Below are 18,979 nucleotides of genomic sequence, written 5' to 3' on the forward strand. Positions count from 1 at the left end.
GCACCGCCATCCCTCCATCATCTTTGGGGCGCAACAGGGTGTCGAGCGCTATGCGCCTCCTTCCCGTGCCCCACAGAAAGGCTATGACCAATGACCTCAGGCGTCTGAAAACAGAGCTCGGGACCCATACCGGGAGCGTCCTAAAGTAGTACAAAAGCCTGGGCAGGGCTATCATCTTAAGCAGGGAGATTCTACCCGCCAGGGACAACGGCAGAGTTGCCCAGAAGTCCATGGACCCCCGCAGAGCGTTGATGCAGCGAGTAATATTGCCATCCAGTAGGTCGGACGGGGTGTGATATACATAGACCCCCAAATAATGCAGGCAGCGCGGTTCCCACCGGAGTTCCTGAGCAGTGAGTGGGCACGGTTCACCCGGCCTCAGGGGGAACAGACAGGACTTAGGCCAGTTGACCCTCAGGCCCGACAACCGGCCGAACTGCCCCAGTAGCTGCCGCGCTCCCTGAAGTTCGGGGCCCGCATCGGCCAAAAACATCAGCAGGTCATCCGCGTACAGTGATATGAATTGCGGTCTCCCCCTAAAAGATAAGCCTGTGTAGTGGCGGCCCAGTCTGGCTTCCGCCGCGAAGGGTTCCATCGCCAACGCGAAAAGGAGCGGGGATAGGGAACAACCCTGTCTAGTGCCACGTTTAATCGGGTATTGTCCCGAGATCAGTGTGCCCACCCGAACCCTCGCTACCGCCTCGGTGTACAGGACCTTGGTCCATTTTATATATCCGTCCCCAAGGCCGAAGCGACGCATCACCTCCAACAAGTATCCCCATTCAAGGCTGTCAAATGCCTTCTCAATATCAATGGAGAGGACAAACGGGGAGACGGCGTCAGGCCAGTCCGCTCCCATCAGTCTCGTGAGCCTACGAATGTTATGAGTGGTGTTGCGTGTCGGTATGAAACCACACTGGTCACCGTGAACCAGGCTTGTCATGTGTACCAGCAGTCTGTTGGCCAGAATTTTACTGAGGATCTTGTAGTCCGTCGTCAACATAGACAACGGACGATACGAGGACAGAGCCGCACTCTCTCTGCCCGGTTTCAGGAGCGGGATCATGAGGGCCTCGCACATGGAGCCCGGGAGTCGGCCCTTCGCCTGTGCCTCGTTGTACACCTCGCGCAGCCGTTGGGCAAGGTGCTCTAGGTATTTACCATAAAATTCAATAGGCAGTCCGTCGAGTCCCGGGGTCTTATTTCTAGCCATCTGCTTTACAGCACAACCTATTTCCCCAAGAGAGATGGGCCGACCTAGCTCTTCCGCCTCCGAGTCCTCCACTCGCTGCAACTGTAACCCGTCCAGGAACTCTTCAAGCTCGTCCGCCCCTCCCGTTCCACCACTCTCATAGAGCCCCTCATAATAAGCACGAAACTTATTCAGGATCCCGGGTTGAGTGTGGCAGGGCTCCTCCCCTGGCTCCTGGATCCCCATGATCGGCACACCCCTCCGGATGGGGTTAGCAAGCCAAGCCAGCATCGACCCCGCCTTATCACCTTCCGCATGCGCCCTCGCCATGTACTCCTTATGATCAAAGCTGCGCAGCCGCTCTAGTTCTACCGCCAGCCCCTCCCGTGCCCCGCTAAGCCCCTCCTGCAGCTCAGGGTGATTCGGGCGCCTCTTCTCCAAGTCCCTCAGCCTCGTCTCAGCCTTATCTAAGTCATCCAGCAGTGTTTTCCGAGCCCCTGCCGTGTGGCCAATGCAGTGTCCCCGCACTACCACCTTAAACGCATCCCATTCGACCGCCCTAGTGGAGGCCGAGCCACTGTTCTCCTCAAAATATCTCTCAATGCGCTCACCCAGGGCCTCCCTGAACAACAAGTCATCCAGGGTGTCAGGTTGCAGGCGCCATGTTGGCACGCAGTTAACAGTCACCATCCATTCCAGAGACATCAACAAAGGGTTGTGGTCCGATAGCGTCCTGGCCAAGTATTCCGCCCCTCCCACCGCGGGGAGCACACACGCCGAACAAAGAAACGCATCCAACCTCACATGCAGGTCATGTAGGTGCGAGTGAAAGGAATAGTCCCTAGTGGTGGGGTGCAACGCCCTCCATGCATCCGTGAGGGCCCAGCTTTCCTGCCATTCCAACCTACGCTTAGCGACCCTATGCACTGGGGACGCGCGCAGCGGGGGATGGGACCTATCTAGTAACACATCCTCAACCGAGTTGAAGTCCCCCCCCAAGAGGACCGGCCCTGCCAAATAACCCGCCAATTTGCCCGAGATAGTAGACAAGAAGGCGGGGAGGTCTACATTAGGAGCATACACATTACAGAGAGATATCGCCCTGCCTCTCAGCCTCCCCTCCACTGCCACATATCTGCCCTCCGGGTCCACCACTGACTTCGAGACCTGGAAGGGGACCCCCGCCCGTATCCAAATCAGTGCCCCCCTTGCAAAAGCTGAAAATGTCGTGTAGAATAACTGCCCCCTCCAGCGCCTCTGCAGAGCAGCCCCCTCCTGCTTGTTAAGATGCGTCTCCTGCAGGAATGCTATATGAACCCCCCTACGCTTGAGGTACGCCTGGACCTTATGTCTGCGCGTCATGGACTGCATACCCCGCACATTCCAGGTCACACATTTCAGGGCCCCGGTACTAGCCATCCCCCCCTACACAACCGGACCAAAGAGCAAAGAACATTGTCCGCAAAAGTCCCGCGACCACGGGTCTGCCCACCCACCCACTCCAAACAGGAAGCCGAACCCCTCCAACAACAACTACCCCCCGAGCAACCCCAACTGCTCGCTTCTCCCACCCCCCCAGGACAGGACCCCCCGCAACTGGAAGTACCCCCATCCAAACCAACACTCCCGACCACCCCTCAAGGAAAGGCGGTAACAATCGCAGTCCCCACTGCGGTGACCTTAGGGGCCAGTAAGGCGTGGCTCAATGCAATGTAAACCCCAAAACAAGTCAGCCCCGTGCACTCCATCCCACAATCCCCACCTTACAGCCCCCCAAAACCTCAATCAATAACGGTCCATTGCTGCGGGCCCAGTGCCCCGGTGTCCAAACAACGAGTTCACTCCACCAGTTCAGTTCAACACGCCTCCAGTATCTCCCCCGAAGTCTGCGGCGTCACGATAGGGCCCCGGGCTCCACCAAATTCCGACTGTCCCGTCTCTGAGCCCGTGCCCGGGTCTTCCGATTCCGTGCCCTTCCCGGACCGACTCCTGGCGGTCCTAGATAAGTCCACTACCGCCTGCAGTGCCGCCTGCCTCTCCGCCTCCGTCTGCGACACCGATGGTTTTCCAGTCCTCTTGCGGTTCCTCCTGATCCGTTGGGATTGCCTGACCGGTTGCGCCACCTTAGCCTCCTCCTCCCTGGTCTTAGCACCATCCGTGCCCGCTTTATAAGTGTCCCACCAGTCCCAAGCGTCTGCGGAGGTCGTGAAGAATAATGTTTTCTCATCCACCACCACTCTTAGCTTGGCAGGGAACAACAGGGAGTACTTGATGCCTTCCTGGCGGAGCTCCCGATTGAGGGACAGAAAGTTTGCCCGGAGTCGCTGCGTCTCAAATGTATAGTCCGGGAACATGGTGACTCTATTGTTATCCACTTGAAATGGCCCCGCTTCTCTCGCCCTCTGTAGGAGCCAGTCTCTGTCCCGGTAGTGGAGCAACTTAAACACCACTGGGCGAGGAGGAAGGCCCAAGGCTGGTGGGCGCGCTGGAACTCTATGTGCCCGCTCCAGGGAGAAGAAGGGGGACAATCCTTCCGGTGCCACCTCCGTCCGCAACCAATTATCAAGGTAGCCCACCATGTCGTCGCCTTCGATTTTTTCCGGCAGGCCCACTAGGCGAACGTTGTTGCGCCTGTTTCGGTTTTCCGCATCTTCGGCCCTCCTTTCTAACACCTTCAGACGGTCCATCACGTCCGCCATCTGGGCCTTCATTGTGGCTTGGCCCGGGGCTAATTCTTTAACCGTGGTCTCCACGGACTTCACCCTGTCCTTAAGCTTGTCATGGTCGGCCTTCAGGAGGCCCAAACCCGTCGCCACCTGAGCTATATCCTGCTGCAGGGCGTCCTTTGTGGTGGCGATGGCCTCCAGGATACGATCCTGCATCCGCTGCAATGCCGCTTGGTCTCGCTCCGCTCCCTCCGCGGCCTCAGTATCAGTCGCGCCATCTCCCTTCCCTTTCGTCTTCCCCATCTGGGCCGTCTCGTTCGGTGGCCTCCGGGTACTTTCCTGGCCGTCCTCCGTGTGCCGTTGGGTATCGCCCTCCGGCAGGGCTCCCGGGCCCGAAGTTATCACAAAAAAGCAGGAAACACTGAATGACCGCAGCCCGGCCGGCGCCAGTCGTGCCAGGGGCTCAGGGTTCTTGTTGCTGGGTCACTATCGCACTGTCGTCGCCCCTACCAGGGGGGGTCCCCAGTCTCCGCCCGAGGGCGCGCCCAAGGTCCACTCGGCACCTGGGGGGAGAGGCGCGATGCAGCCGTCAACACCCCTGAGTCGCCAGGGAGCAGTCCTTTGCAGGTCTCCAGGCAGATGTCTCCGTCGCTTCAGGGTCTCATGCCCTCGCCGCCATTTTGGGGTCCGCGACTTCTCGCCCGGGTCCAACTTTCAAAGCCGAAATATCGCTGCGGAATGGCTCGGTGTCGTCTTCCGTGGGCCCCGGGCCCTCCGCAGTGCCTTCCAGTACCGGATGATACTGGTTACACCGGGGTCCGATCAGATATTCAGGATATTTTCCGGGATCGGGCACGGAGCTCCGGGCTCACGCTGCCTACCTCCTCGGCATCCAAGCCACGCCCCTTGGACAAGGGTAATGTAGACCAAGTTCTCATAAGTTTCCTACAATCTTTTGCTACTGCCAAGAAATTTGTTTCAGCGATTTTGTTGATATCCTGAACTATAGTGATACCTAGGTATCTCATTTTTGAGCTGGGCTGCACTCCCTCCACTAAGTCCTCATTATTCCAGCCCATAATCCTTGTTTTGGAGACATTAATCTCATATCCAGAGATGTCTCCAAACTCCTGAGCAAGTGTAATCACTGATGGGAGGGCTGTAGACTATTCCGAGGAGAGGATCGGAATGTCATCTGCATACAGGGCTACCTTTTCCTCCCACTCCCCATATTTGAAGGACTTGATGTTAAGATCATCCCTCAGTTTTTGGGCGAAAGGTTCTATATATAGATCAAATAGGAGAGGGGAGAGTGGGCAGCCCTGACGTGTTTCCCTTATGATGTTAAATGAGTCGGACAGTACTCCATTCACCAAGAGGCAGGCTGAGGGATTTTGATAGAGCAATCTCACAGCACGACGAAATCCATCTCCGATGTTAAATTTACCTAAGAACCCCGACAGGTATGACAAATTCACCCTGTCGAAGGCCTTAGTAGCGTCAAGCGTGAAAGCAGTCAATGGTATGGAGCAGGTGGACGCCACATCTATAGCCCCTATCAGGTCATATGTTAATTCAAACAGTTGTCGACCCTTAACAAAACCCTTCTGGTCTTGGTGCAAGATGTCCCCCGCAACCGACCTCAGTCTTTTCGCCAGGATGGAGGCAAAGATTTTATAGTCGACATTAAGTATAGAAATTGGTCTATAAGACCCACAGTTTGATGCCGGTTTACCCGGCTGTAATATCAGAGTTATAGATGCCTTATCCCATGAAGCTGGAGGTGACATCCCATCCTGGAGAATTTGATTAAATAAAGTAGTTAGACAAGGAACAAGTATCGGTTCCAAAGCTCTGTAGATCTCAGCAGGAAGGCCATCTGGACCTGCCGCTTTTCCTTTTTTTCTGCCCATAATAGCCGCTTTTACTTCGTCCTGCGTAATATCTTGGTCTAAGGAGTCACGTTGATCCAAGGTAAGTGAAGGAAGTTGTATTTCTCTCAACCAACCTTCGATATTACCCACTTCAATAACTTTGTTCTCACTATAGATATCTTGGAAAAACTGTCTAAAGAGCCTCCAGATATCTTCATCCGATGTATAGACCAAATCATCCTGGATAATCGTACTAATGTTGTTATGTACTTGATCAGTCTTTGATTTCCAAGCTAATAGTTTGCCTGCTCCTTCTCCATATTGAAAGTGGGCAATTTTACTAGCTTCCCATCTTTGCATGATACGTGTATTCAACACTGAGTCTAAATGCCCTTTAGCCCTTTAGCTAGCCCCCTGGTTGTTAACTTTGCTTTTGTCAACCTTTTGTGTCAGCTGTCACGTTGTTGACTCAGCTGTTATCCTGTGTATTGTAGGACTCTGGTTGTGGTTGAATATTCTAGCTGTCCCTTTTTGTTAGTTTTCTATGGGCTTGGTGGTTGACTGTAATGAGTCCCTCCCCAGTGCATTGCATGTTGATATTGATTCTTTTTAATTCATATTACTTGTCTGTTCTTTTTGCTTTTGCATTCCTCAAGCTGTTATTAGCAATAGGGTATTAACTGATGTTAGGCGTAATCAGAGTGGGAGAGGGGAGTTGGAAAGGGGAGTAATGGTTGTTACCTTTTTCTTTTCAAGGTTTATGTTAACTGGCTGCTGATTCAATCCCTTCTTTATCGTGTTGGGGTGAAAGCTTTGGGGGAGGCACTCTCCGAAGCTGTCCAGGGATGTTGTCCCAAATAGTCTTCTCCTTGTCCTATATTTCACAATCAGTTAAACTGCCCCCCCATTCCGGTCAATCTTAGTACTTGGAACATATGGGGGCTAAGCGATCCACGCAAAAAAGGTACATACTGGCTAATTTAACATGACATGACATCCACATCGCCCTATTGCAAGAGACAAGCCTTAATTCCCAGACTAAAGTCACTTTCACTGGCACTGGGCCGCCCATGGGGTATTCTTAAGTTACTACACCTACGCTGGGGGTGGTTTTGTTGATGAGAAAAGGGCTTCCTGTGCACATATCAGTGGAGCTGACCGATCTGCAAGACATGTATGTCATCTTGCAACTGATGATTTGTGGAAAACACCTCATCGATTATCAATTGTTATGGGTCTAAAGTAGATGATCCAGGCTTTGCCTGGACTGCTTGAGTCTATCTCCTGGCAGCACTATTTGAGGCGGAGACTTAAACCTAATGCTTGATCTCACAATAGACTGCTCAAACCCTGAAACCTGCACTCGTCTGACCACTGCTAAAGTACTCCAAGACCTGATGGAATTTAATAATATGTTGGACCTCTTGATGATGCACTACCCTCCTCTATGTGAAGCTACACATCTTTCAACTGTCCATGAATTCTGGGTTCTCCGAGATTATTGGGTGGGCACTATCGATGTCTGTAGCTGGCTTGCGTGCTTTGAACAAATTGCCCAAAACCTTGTCGGATCACTCTCCAGTAGTTTTACTTTGTCGCGCCCAACCTCCAGGCATGCTGCCTTAGCATGGACCCTTCCCCCAACGGCCCTCCTGGACCCTGTATCCCACTCATAGATTCACCAAGACATAAATGAATTTTTTAGGAAGAATGAGGGAAACTTTTAAAGTATACTTCCAAGGGATGTGCATTTCTAAGAAGTTCTGCTTCTGTAAAGATCTTCAGAGGCAACTAGAACTGCTCGAGCACCACAAGCACCTGCTACAGCATGCAATCAAGGCAGACTACCACCCAAACCTTGTGGCGGACCTCCAGATGTCCCCAATGGAGACAGAGAGAGTAAACACGCAAATACGACCCAGTGTGCATGTATAGTGCAGCGGATAGACCTAGCCGTATGTTGGCCAAGGTGGTGCGACTGCGGACCAGTCACCCACTTGTGATTCAACTGAACTGTGATGATGGTACAATGGTCTTTATTGCTGAGAACGTTATGAGAGAATTTGCTTAATTCTATGGGCAACTATGCCTTTTCTGCCATAAGCATGCCTCTGAAAACTATTACACTGACCTTAGCCTGCTCACCCTTGTTTGAGGGGGCTCAGAGATCCTCCTTGGAGGAGCTCTAAGCCTAGATGAGATGAGATTGCAGCAGCAATTGGCGGGTTACCTACTTGTGATTACCCAGGAAGCAATGGCCTCCCCTCCAAATTTTATAAGGTCTACTTGGCCCTTTCTCGCCCGACCATTACAAGCTCTATGTAAATGTAAATGTGTAGGCATTTATATAGCGCACTGCTACCCGTAGGCGTCCTGGCGCTTCGACCGCCGCGAAACCCTTCCTGGCTTCCCTGAGAGATGGTCCCGTAATGGGTATCTCCAGGGTGAGGCCAGGCATCCCCGGCGGTCTGGGGGGCCGTTAGTGAAGATGAGGCAAGCTAATGCCCAGAGTTGCCGAGTGTGATCGCTGATCAGAGTGGGCACCGAGGCGAGAGAATTATCGAGTCCGCTGACCCTGGTCCAGAAACCTGCCGCGCCGGGAATCGAACCCTGGTCCCGGGCCGTCCTCTGCTCTCGGGTCTGCCGCCTCTAACCAGTGAGCCACACTACTTCACATGAGAAACCCCTGCCTACTGGTATTTTGCCCCTTCTCTCTGAGAAGCATTTTAGTGACATTTTTAAAACCAGACAAACCCCCCTAGTTTCCGGACTCTTATTGACCCATATCCCTTATAAATGCTGACACTAAAATCCTGGCAAAAATGCTAGCTAATTGATTGACCCTACTACTTCCCAATCTAATTCTGCCTGATAAAGCTGGTTTCATCACTAATCGCTCTACCTCTCATAACCTAAGGACTCTATTTGCCCTTCTGCTTCAACTATGGCCAGACAAACAGGCAGTGCCGGTTTTACTGGATGTAACCAAAGCATTTGATTCCCTCGAATGGGCAGTGTTGTGCAGACTTGGATTCCCAGATCTTTTTCTGCGGTTGGTCCAATTACTATACCCTGCCCCCTCAATGCACAGCTGAGTTAACAGACAACTATCAGATCCTATCTCAATCAGTAAGGGCACCCGTCAAGGATGTCCCCTGTCGTCAACCCTCTATGCAAAAGCGGCGAGCTCTTGGAGTCGACTGTTCATGAACTCTCAGCGCATAGGGGTCTGGCATACTTGCTCTACAATATTACCATATCCCACTTTCCAGATGACATCACACTATACTTAAGCAACCCCAGTGAAAACTTGGATCCGGTTATTTATGAGGTTTCCTTATTTAGACTCTTAATATGTGATGCGAATAATTGGACTAAATCCTTTATCTTGCCACACACCCCAGTCACTATTGTTCTGTTTTTTCTTAATCTTCATTTACCAGTTTTACAGGCATAACATTGGCTCTAATAAGAGCCGCATAGTAATACAATACAGTATCAATCATATGGAGATAGAAAAATTTATATCACCACCATTTTGAGAATGTTGACAATGAAATGCAGTTGTGACTAATAAAAAGATTAACAAAGGAAGTAGTAGGGGCTAGCACTGCCCGGTTAAACAATAATGTTCACAGTTATGCTCTGTAGTGTGCTCCAAGAGGTATCGCTGTCTGGTCCATACAGCGTAATTCTAAATACAGTCTAATGCAAAGCTGCCCGGTCACTGGGGAAGACTCCTCCAAGCACAGCAAGAAAGACTGACAAAAAGTCTTATTCACTAGTTTATGTTTAATCACTATTATACCTCGATAATAGGTTGCATGTATTTTCAATCCATTCGTTTCATGGTTGTATCAATTTTTAAACATCCAATGCATATATCAACAAATGTTTTATATGTCCCAATGCATTTCGGGCTCTCTCGTCTGCCCTTCATCAGGGGATTACTCTACAAATAGAAAAAAGGCATGGCTGTCAGCCTAAAAGGCAAATTCCTTATATAAAGCATATCCAAAAAACATAAGTGAAAATGTGCTGGGCGGTCAAAAGATCTCTAAAGACCCCGGTGTGCATGTTTAAAGTCTTCCAGTGTCTATTGTGATTGATCCATGCTGTGAAAATTATTGAAAACAAGGCTTTCCGTGTTCAGTTGTGCTCGTGAAAATCACTCCGTTTTAATCACCAAAGTTAAGAACCGCCGATGTGCGTTATCTAAAACCAAGTGTTGATGTGACACAAATATCCTTATCACCCGATTTGAAAGAACAATGCTCATGCTGTAAATACGAGTGCTACCAACACATGGGTGAAATAGATTCCCTGCTAGACTGTAAACGGAAACACACTCACTCTTGCGTTTTCAAATGAGGAACTTAGACCTGTAATGTACGAAGAGCGAGTGTTAAAAATGTGGTGGCATCATTCACGTGCATGCTAAATGCTGCAAAGTTCTCACGAGAGGTACTTACATTATCGCGACGAAGTTGTGCTCCATACGGTGAACCGCTAATCCTCCATGGTGACAGCGTGTGTTTGTGGAACCGCGGTGATTAACTAAATGAACGCGTAGTGTAAACAAAAACGATGGACTAGGTTCAGATGGTGCGGCGCCATCTTAGAGTGGTAAAAGAATCAAAGGTGTGTGATTATAAGACCCACGGCTAATTCGTGCAAATGTGAAACAAGTGTGTAACAAAAAAAAGCTAAGCATATGAGTACCTATGATAAGAAGTAAATGTACCACATTGCATCTTGACATAAGTCAGCTGTAAACGATATGTGCAACATAAGCAATGATAAATAATGGTAAGCTGTGATAAACAATATTAGCAACATAAGGGGATGGTGCTTATAGATAACATAGAAATTTCATTCTATCGTTCAACCCATGTGGTTGCATTTTCGCCATGTAGCGAATCCAAAAGTTCTCGCGCTTAAGGAGTGTGTTTTTGTTTAGTTTGGTGGTTTTGACTTGCTCCAGAATGAAAAATTTCAGTTGGGCTACAGTGTGATTTTTCTCCATAAAGTGTGCTGCCACGGTGGATTTCACATTCTTGGTGCGGATGTTACTCTTGTGTTCCAAAATACGAGTTCGTATTTTTCTCTCTGTGTGGCCGATGTAGCTGAGGCCACATGGGCAGTTCAACATGTAAATGACATTAGCCGAGTTGCATGTGGTGTTAACTTTTAGTTTGATTTGGTGGCCTTTCATAGGATGGTTGGTGATGTTCCCTGGTATTATGTTGTGGCAATTACTACAATTGAAACATGGCAATGTTCCCTTGTAGGTTGAAAATTCTGTTTGATCTTTCGGTCTTGTAAGTATCTCTTTCAAGTTACGACCTCTGGTGTAAGCAAAGATCAGTTTTTGTGCAAAAATGTGGTTGAAGTCTGCTTCTGTGCTTAAAAGCAGCCAATGTTTTAGGATGATTTGCCTGAATTGATTGCTGGCGGTGGTGTATTTGGACACCACTACCATTTGGGTATTTTCTTTTCTGGTTTAAGTGCGTAACAGGTCTTCTCGCTTAGTCATCTTACATCGGGTTGCTGCTTTTTCCAGTACCTCCTGGGGGTATCCTCGTGTCTTGAATTTTTGCAACATTAATCTTTGTTGTTCATCACTTTCAGATGTTTGAGATACTATTCGTTTAACTCTCAGGAGTTGAGAATAAGGTAGGTTCAGTTTGAGACCGGGTCTATGAAAGCTTTGGAAATGCAGTATAGAGTTGCAATCTGTGGATTTTCTAAAGATTGTAGTAGATAATTTATTCCAGAGTTTCTGTATGGCTACATCCAAAAAGTGAATGATGTTTTCATCTAAATTCCATGTGAACTGGATGCGTTCATTGATGGTATTCCAATCCTCAAGGAAATTGAGAAGACTAGTCTGATTGCCTGCCCAAAGTATGAAAATGTTGTCTATAAACCTGAGGTATAGTTTGCCTATTTCACCCGTGTGTTGGTAGCACTCGTATTTACAGCATGAGCATTGTTCTTTCAAATCGGGTGAGAAGGATATTTGTGTCACATCAACACTTGGTTTTAGATAACGCACAGCGGCGGTTCTTAACTTTGGTGATTAAAACGGGGTGATTTTCACGAGCACAACCGAACACGGAAAGCCTTGTTTTCAATAATTTTCACAGCATGGATCAATCACAATAGACACTGGAAGACTTTAAACATGCAAACCGGGGTCTTTAGAGATCTTTTGACCGCCCAGCACGTTTTCACTTATGTTTTTTGGATATGCTTTATATAAGGAATTTGCCTTTTAGGCTGACAGCCATGCCTTTTTTCTATTTGTAGAGTAATCCCCTGATGAAGGGCTGACGAGATAGCCCGAAATGCATTGGGTCATATAAAACATGTGTTGATATATACATTGGATGTTTAAAAATTGATACAACCATGAAACGAATGGATTGGAAATACATGCAACCTATTATCGAGGTATAATAGTAATTAAACATAAACTAGTGAATAAGACTTTTTCAGTCTTTCTTGCTGTGCTTGGAGGAGTCTTCCCCAGTGACGGGGCAGCTTTGCATTAGACTGAACATTTTTCCCACCTGAACAGACCAAACACATAAATTAAATTGGTATATCCATAACCGCGACAATCTCATATTTGTTCCTACATTTATTTGTTGTAACTACACCTCGTAAATTGTATTACCCGATTAACCCACTCACGTGGGGACAATCCCATGTACGTGTAATGATGCGGATTGTGCGCGTGACGCAGCAGCAGAGTTTTTTGGGGGGCCCGTGGCAAGGTGCTAATGTATAGATCACATTTTGTGTTGCAATATGCTAAGCTGTTTAACCACCTCTTTAGTGCCAGAGCAGTTTTTTGTCCTCATTTAAGTGCAATTTCTCTCTTAGCCAACAGCATCCCCATGGAAATAAACTTCCGAATTCCCTTCGGGAAGCTAACCACATAACCCAATGGTGCAACCCCAAGAGTGGGTGCAATGTCCATCTCGACCATTACCCCAGTGTTCAAAAGATTTCTGCCCAGTAAGTTTTAATTTTTCCACAGGTCCAGGTAAGTCCGCATGTGGAATTCCACACTTTAAGCAGCTTTGGGGTCTACTAGTGTCTATCTTGTGTGTTTTCTCTGGGGTTATGTAGAGACTCCCCAAAAACTTGAAATGAATCAGTTTATGATGGCTATTGAGGGAGATTTATTTTGTCTGCATACCCCAGTCACTATTGTTCCCCCTTTATTATTGCTCCTGCCTTGGGTGACGAATACTGTAAAATACTTACGGATTCGTATCAGCACTAGCAAACCCACAGTTACACTAAAAAACAGGGGAGTGGCACTTTCTAATCTGGAAGACCAGGTCTGTGGTTGGTTTAAGCTCTGTCTTTCTTTATTGGAGCACATAGAGTCAATGAAGTTCACCGTTCTTCCGAGGCTGCTATACTTATTTCTGAATATACCTGTCCCCTCTCCTCAAAACTTTTTCCATACCCTCCGATCTTTGCTGGTGGACCTTGCCTGGGCTGGAGGTTAGTGCCGCCTTCAATGACTAAGGGGACCTTGCAGCACCAGAATTTGAGTTGCAATAGCTATGTGCTCAATCCATGTTTGCTTACTATTGGCTTAAGCCTTCCGACTATTTGGCAAATATTGCTCCTAAACATGATCAGGTTCATCCTCACTTGCTCTCTTCATTGATTGAATGGTCTCTGTGGCAGTCTAGCAGCAACATCGATATGGTTGCCTGCACACAACAGGCTTGAGTCTATCTGCAGCCTTGCTTGGGACATGAAATATTATACTCTCCCAAGCAATTGATTACTGATTCCCCACTACATTGCATGCTACACGAGCGGGCGACAGTCTAGAGGGTTGAGTGCTGGGGGGATGACAGAAATGGGTCATCTGTTTCCTGACGGACATTTTTGTGACAAATTATTCACCAACACGAATGACCTGTTACGTACTTTGCATCTTTTGACCTTCTTTCACATAATTGCGAAACTTAGAGATTCCAACCCCAAGTTTCCTGATACCCCAATAGAGTGCACAACGTTTACCCTTCTTCTTATGAAGTACTCCCCCGGGCGCCTTCCATCTCATCGCCATGCTGCAACGCAGTCAGAGATGCCCAGAAAAACCCAGAGAGCCTGACATCGATGGGAGTCTGCCCTAGGTTAACCCATATCAGAGAAGGATTGGGGGGCTGTGTCTGGGCTGACACAAACTCTATCCCCTAATGGCAGACTCGGCCTCATACATTTTTTTTTTTGCAGTTTGAATTTTATTTGAAGTTACAATTAAATACATAGAATGCACCAACATTTAGCCCTAAGGTGTTCAATGTAAACTACAATTTTTTTTATAGGTCTTACACTTACACACATAGGTCTCACTTTATGCACAAAAGACAAGGTGGATACAAGTGATGAGAGTGTGGTTTGGATAGGGAAGCCCCAAAGCTTAGGGTGATAAGTCAATCTTCATAATCTAATTGCTTCTTAGTTATTTTCACTTCACTTTTTGAAGCCCCAAAGCTTAGGGTGATAAGTCAATCTTCATAATCTAATTGCTTCTTAGTTATTTTCACTTCACTTTTTGAAGCCCCAAAGCTTAGGGTGATAAGTCAATCTTCATAATCTAATTGCGTCTTAGTTATTTTCACTTCACTTTTTGACCAGTCTACTCACTTTTCATACACACACACCACACCTCACTCTTAAAATCAGCTATACCAAAAGAACATGTTGTGCATTGCAGCGCCGGCCCAACGAGGATTTGCTCGATGATGAAGCATGACACCCTTAGGGGTGTGTAAGGGCCCTTGCTCCTAAGGGAGCAGATCTCCTGATCTACCTCCTTGGCAGCCTTCAACCTGCCCTTTTTTTTTTAAACTGTTTTTATTATTTTCATTCAAAACATCGGCACAAATCACAGTATGTTCACAAGTATATGGTTCAATTAGGATACATGACCATTGACATTTATCAACTTTCAACCCCTCATGCAATAGAATATAAACGAGCATAACCCCAGGCACATTGCTCAAAGCTGTCACTCTACTCCACCCCGGGTTCATCTTCCGAACTGTCCCCATCAGAGTCTGAGATGGGATCACAGATATCTCCCCGGTATGTAAAGGTCCATTTCCGGGGGCACTTACGATTTATGTAGACTGTCCTCTCCATCAACATATAGAGGTCCATTTCTCTACACCAAGTATCCAGCAAAGGTAGCTCCATCGCCCCCCATTTCTGTGCTATAGTACGTTTCGCTACTATGAGTCCTAGCGTGGCCCAAGCCTGCCCAGGACGTGACAAATCATTTGGTTCCCACACGTTCAGTAGGCACCTGCGCGGTTCCGGCAGAAGTGATACATTCAGTGCCTGGGACATTGTTCGAAGAACTGCCCGCCAATATTCTGCAAGTGCTGGGCAGTCCCATATTGTGTGAAAAAAGGAACCCTCCTCCCCACACCCTCTGAGGCAAAATGGATGCTGTGCTCTTCCCATCTTGTGCAGCGTAGTTCTAGTGTGGTATGTGCGGTGTATGATCTTTAATTGCACCAATCGGAGCCTTGTCGGTATTCCTACTTCCCTAGGTGATGATAGTGCCTCTTGCCATTCGGTTTCGTCCATGTCCCCTACATTCTCCACCCACCTATCTCTTAGGGGGATTGTCGGGTCTGGTAAATTATTAATTATTTTGTGATATGTGAAAGATGTGGCGCTTCTGGGCATGTGATCTGTCAGTAAGCGGTCTTCTAGAGGGGACGCCTCAGGGACGTCAGTGTCTTGTGGTATTGTCGCCAGCAGCGCAAGGCGTATTTGTGCGTAGCGGAAAGTCTCAGTTGGGCCTATGTCATACTGTTGTCGGAGCTGAGCAAACGGTAGAACACCCCCCTTGTCCCAAAGGTCTCCCACTGTTGAAATACCTATATTATCCCATTGGTCAAACACTTTGCATTTTCTCAGTTGTCCTAGCCGCTTAGTATCCCAGAGAGGGGTGAGTTTAGTAATGACACCCTTCCACCCCATCCGAGTCTGCGCTGTGTGCCACACCATGGCTGTGTGTTTTGTGGGTCTCAATAGTGTAGTACCTTGCCCCTGGTTGTATAAGCCTGCGAGCATATTCCCTGTGCCCAATTGAGCCCTATCAGCCCTATATGTGGGGTCTGCCTGTGGTGCGTGTATCCATTGATTTACTAACTTGAGGTGTGCTGCCCAGTAGTACAACTGGATGTTGGGGAGCGCTATCCCTCCGTCATACCAGCTATGGTGCAGTTTTGTTTGTGCAATTCGTGGCGGTCTATTACCCCAGAGGAGCGTGGATACCTGTGCTGCTATCTGTTTGAAGGATTCTTGCGCTACTGGATATGGAGTGTCTTCAAGGACGTACAGAAATCGGGGTAGGGCCATCATTTTGAATAAGGCAGCCCTTTCCAGCAGCGTCAAAGGAAGGGAGGCCCAGTGTTTCACATCTCGTTTCAATCGTTCCAGGGGGGGTACCAAATTTTTGGTGAAAAAAACAGCTGTGTCTGCCATAATGTGTATGCCTAAATATTTGAAGGAGTCCTGCGCGACCACCAGTGGGCAATCCCCAGGGAGTTGCGGTGCGGGCCCTTTAATACATTTAAGACAGATTTAGACCAGTTGATGGTGTATCCTGATATTTTCCCAAAACTATCACACGCCTCCAGTAGCACCGGTATGGAGTTCTCAGTGTCTGTAACATATAATAAGACATCATCCGCGTAGAGAGAGGCGGTCCTCCCATCCATCCATCCATCGTATGCCTTTTAGCAATGGTGTGCCTCCAATCCAAGTTGCCAGAGGTTTTAACACCAACGCAAAGAGGAGTGGCGACAAGGGGCAACCCTGACGCGTCCCTCTCGACAACAGTATAGTCTCCGATAAGTGTCCATTGGCTTTAAGACGTGCCAGCGGTTTTGCGTAGAGGAGGCGGATCCATGAGCAGAACTTAGGACCGAATCCAAAATGTGAGAGGACGCAAAAAGGTAGTTCCACTCCACCATGTCAAAAGCCATTCTCGCATCCAAGGACACGAGAACTGTCGGATCTGATAGGGACGGTGCTTTAGCCAGTGCCCCATGCAGGCGCCTGAGGTTCAGGGCAGTGTTCCTATTTGGCATGAAGCCCGATTGGTCGGAATGGATTAAGTGTGGGAGATGTGTGACCAGTCTATTCACCAGCAATTTAGCCAGTATTTTAGCTTCTGCATTCAATAGGGAAATTGGGCGATAGGAAGTGCATTCGAAAGGGGGTTTTCCCGGGTTAGGGATGGCTACTATCGTGGCAATTTGCTGATCAAGTGGAATTTCCCCTTTTTCTAGACCCTCGGCGTACATTTTTAGGAGGTGTGGGCTGATGGCTCTCGCAAGCTGTTTGTATAGTTCTATTGGGATCTCGTTAGGTCCCAGCGACTTTCCTGATTGCAGTGAGTTGATTGCTATTTGTACTTCGTCCTCTGTAGGATCCACCTCTAACTCCAACGACGCTTCTTGCATCAACTTGGGCATGTCTATATTGGTCAGAGATGTTGCGGCCTCCGCCTCCGATACCCTCGATGTCGACGTATACACCTCACGGAAATACCCAGCCAATTCCATCACTATGGCTCTGGGGTCCGTTGTAAGCTGACCCGCCGCCGTCCGCAGCTGCACTATGCCTCTATTGCCTCTCTCTCGTCTGTCTAGCCATGCCAGGAGTTTTCCTGCCTTGTATCCTACCTCATATATCCGGTGTCTGGTTGCCGTCAGGGCGGTCATTGTTTCATTGCGCAGGTATTCCCTATAGTGTTGTTGTTTAAGGTGTAGCGTATGTGTCGCTTCAGGTGTGTGGTTTGACGCGTAATCTGATTCGGCGTTGTTCAGTTCTAGCTCTAGGTCCCTGAGCTCTCTTTGTTTTTCCCTTTTATGCCCTGTAATGGCTGCAATAGCTTGCCCCCTACTGACCGTCTTATAGGCTTCCCACACCACCGATGGGGAATTAACTGTAGTAGCGTTTTCGGCAAAGAAGTAATTAGTGTCTGTGCGGAGTTGTTTCCAAATTTTGGGGATTTGTAAGTATCCAGGGTAAATGGGGCAAAGCCTGCGCCGGGATTTGTGGTGGTAGGAGATGGTCAGTACTACTGGCGAATGATCTGATACACTTCTGGGGTCAATCGTAATGTCTTCAACATTCTGTAGGTTAGATTCCAATGTCATAAAATAGTCTATGCGAGACAAACTGTTGTGTGCGCTAGAGTGGAACGTGTATCAACCTGCTGTGTGATGGGTCTGTCTCCAAATATCGATCAGTCCTAGTGCCTCCGTGAAGCTCTGTAGTCTAGAGACTCCAGGTGCGTGTGCCTTGATTGGGTACCTATCTAGGTTGGCGTCCATAGTGGCATTGAAGTCTCCTCCAATAAGGAGGTCACCCTGCGGTAGGGTGAGTAAAAATTCACTAAGTGCTGGGAGGGCCACCGCATGGAGCGCTGGGGGGACATATACCGATACCACATTGATAAGCCTACCTTCCTATTGGCCCTGTAGTGCGGCAAATCTACCCTGGTCATCCTTCCTGGTCTGGAGCACTATAAAGGAGGAATTTTTCCGGACCAATATGCCTGTACCCCGAGAACCAGAGGTGAATTCTGAGTGTATCACCATCCTATAGCCCCACCTGTCTAGTGCCTTACATGCCACGCCTATGAGGTGTATTTCTTGCAATAGCGCCAGTGTTGGAGCTCGGCGCTTTAGGGCACTTAGCACCAGTCCCCTCTTAATTTTGTCCCCCAACCCGTGGACGTTCCAAGTCAACAGCGTGAGGGGAGGCACCCGAGCTTCAGGGGTAGAGTCCTGTGCCCGGTCAGCCAGGGTGTGTGTCGTCATGGGTGTGGTGAGTAGTATACGCGAACCATTTCCTAATTGTGACCAGTAGTGAATCGTCGCTGCGAGGATAGTGCGCCCTGTCGTGTGTGCCGTTACAACTTCGAACATTAAAAAACATAATTTGAACTTCCCAACCCCGTATCCCACCCTCCCGCCCTGCCTACCTGCCTGACGGACTCAGAACCGCCCGCCACCCCAACTCAGCAGAGTTCCTCACCCCTCCTCAAACCAAAGTACTTGCTTGCTGGGGGTAAGAAGTCCAGGGGGGTCGTAGGCCTTCCCTCCCCTCCAACACCTGTTGCCGACCAGTGTCCAAAGCTGACACGACTACAGCTGTGTCCGTACGCAGGTAGTTCATCC

This window comes from Lissotriton vulgaris, chromosome 1_1, assembly GCF_964263255.1.
Source record: "Lissotriton vulgaris chromosome 1_1, aLisVul1.2, whole genome shotgun sequence".
NCBI lineage: Eukaryota > Metazoa > Chordata > Amphibia > Caudata > Salamandridae > Lissotriton > Lissotriton vulgaris.